General features: G+C 39.3%; 1 non-coding gene across 1 annotated transcript; it reads right to left on the minus strand.

Moving 5' to 3' along the window:
• Positions 1-1,206: 1,206 nt before the first annotated feature.
• Positions 1,207-1,396, minus strand: LOC112624039. The gene has a single exon (XR_003119353.1). It is a non-coding gene; the product is annotated as a U2 spliceosomal RNA (small nuclear RNA).
• Between the last annotated feature and the right edge of the window lie 1,238 nt (positions 1,397-2,634).

Raw genomic sequence — 2,634 nt, forward strand, 5'->3', positions numbered from 1 at the left:
TAACCTTTCTTAAAGTTCCACCATCTCGACTGAGCATGGTGGCTCACAACTGTAATCCCAGCACTTTGGGAGGCTGAGGCGGGTGGATCATCTGAGGTCAGGAGTTCAAGACTAGCCTCGCCAAGATGGTGAAACCCCATCTCTACCAAAAATACAAAAATTAGCCAGACATGGTGGCGTGCCTGTAATCCCAGCTACTCAGGAGAGTGAGGCAGGAGAATCGCTTGAACCTGGGAGGCACAGGTTGCAGTGAGCCAAGATCATACCACTACACTCCAACCTGGCCGATAGAGCAAGACTCTGTCTCAAAAAAATAAATAAACAAATAAATAAAAATTAAAAAGTCCCACTATCTGCTTCTTTCTTAACCACTGCCCTAAAACTGTTTTCATGAAGATTGCAAATGGCATTCATGCTCTTAGATAAGCCCCTGACTGACTTACATGATCTCTGGAAAGATTTTTTCACCTTTGATCACTACTTTCTTCTAAAAAACATCCTGTGTCATTGATTTCTAAGCAAATGCACTCTTGTGATCTTCCTCTTAATTCTCAGGCTACTTCAGTATTTTTTGTTGACTTCTGCTTTTCTATCCATTCACAGAAAGTTGACTTTCCATCAGGGCTGTGGTTTCGCCTCCTTCAACTCGGTATTCTATCCCATTGTCTCCAAGTAAACTTTTTTTTTTTTTCCACACTAATTGTGTAATTTTCTAAGGTGATCTATTAGTTTTATTTACCTGAGGTTATTTGCATGATAGTAAAAATTGCATACAACAATAAGAGTGAAGCTGGATGGGCTAGGTGGTTTACACCTGTAACCATAGCATTTTGGGGGGCTGAGGCAGGTAGATTGCTGAGCCCGGGAGTTAGAGACCAGTCTGGGCAATATAGTAAAAGCTTGTCTCTACAAAAAATACAAAAATTAGCCAGGCATACTGGTGTGTACCTGTGATCCCAGCTACTTACCCAGCCTGAAGTGAAAGAATTGCTTGAGCCTGGGATGTCAAGGTTGCAGTGAGCTGTGATCATGCCACTGCACTCCAGCCTGGGCAACACAGCAAGACCCTATCTCCAAAAAAAAAAAAAAAAGTGAAGCGTATATATGAATTACTTGGATAACATGTAACACTTTTTATAAGAAACTATGTAAACTAAGTAATCTTTATCTCCTCTTACAGCTTCTATATTATCTATTTGTGTGTGTGTGTGGTGTACCATTCTTGGAGGTACTGCAATACCAGGTAGATGTATGGAATGGATTGTGCAAGCTTCTATTCCATCTCCCTGCTCAAAAATACATTGAATATATTGACCTTGAATAGAGGACGTATCAGATTTTAACCTGTTAGGAACAGATACCACATTTGATCTTGGCTAAAAGGCCAAGAAGAGATTATTTACATTGTGAAACCTCTCAACTAAAAATTTCTAGTTCAAATCTTTCTCCTGATCTCCAGTTATATAAACCTAATAGAGTGATTTATACATCCAGTTTGCTGGCTCACAAGGAATCTCAACTTCAATTTATCCAAACCTGCATTTATTATCTTCCCAATCCCCACGAGATTATCTGCTCCTTACCGCATGTTTTTTCTATTTAGTATCTGACTTGCTTAAGTCAGCAAAATGGAATATCTTTCTTTACTACTTCTACTTATCTCCAGCCTCCATCATGTTGACTTGTGGGTATGTGTGCAAGTGCTTGTCAAGGTGATTATCTAACCTGATCACTCAGGTTGTGTCCCTTCACTCAATTTGGTAGCTGAAACCAAATGTCTTCAAACAAGTTCTCTGTGACCTGATACTGCCTTCAGAGTGGAGCAACTTGATTAAATGGAGATGAGTCTTTAAAAACAACAAAACTTTTCTTACCCTTTTAGAACAACTCAGTTATTCAAGGGAATGAGTTTGGAATTGATCTTGTTGAAATAAGCCAGATATTACCTCTTCACATCTAAGTTGGAGTTCTGAGAAAGTAATAGACCTGCATGCTTCACATTTCTTCCTAAGCCTCTGAGCACTGTTGCAGAAATTTAAAACAATTCTTAAATCTCTTAAGCCCGTGGAAGAGGCAGTGCCACTGCCTTAGTTCCTGTTACTTCCTCAATTCCAGATGCCTTTGATGTCTCTCTACCTTTTCACTTTTCACTTCAGTCTGTAAGTTCCAGTTTAGGTGTCTGTTTTCTTCTGCTAGTTTGTGATCTTCTTTGGTTAGGAACTGTGATTATCCATCTTTGTATTTCTAGTTAGTAACTTGTTTCAGTACCCAGAGCTCACAAGGGAGTAAATAACTGAACAATTGAATGATCCCCCCTAATATTCAACCACCATGAACTCCATCTCCTCCCTGCCTTTTGGAAGACTGCCTGTGTATCTCATCTCTAGGTCCCAAGTATATGTAGTCTAAATTATCTGGATGCTTGCTAAAAATAGGATTGCCTGTTACACAGATTCTACTATCTCTCAGCTCAGTTTTGCTAACATGTACATTTTGGACTTCCAGACTCTCAAACTGAGTGCCCATGACTTGTGGAACTATGTGTGTGATAACACAGGACACATATCTTCTTGTAATGTCAGTTGGGCCACTTTTTAGTTCTTTGAGACAAAATATTTATATTAAAATACGAAA

This window comes from Theropithecus gelada, chromosome 4 (assembly GCF_003255815.1).
Source record: "Theropithecus gelada isolate Dixy chromosome 4, Tgel_1.0, whole genome shotgun sequence".
Taxonomy (NCBI): Eukaryota; Metazoa; Chordata; class Mammalia; order Primates; family Cercopithecidae; genus Theropithecus; species Theropithecus gelada.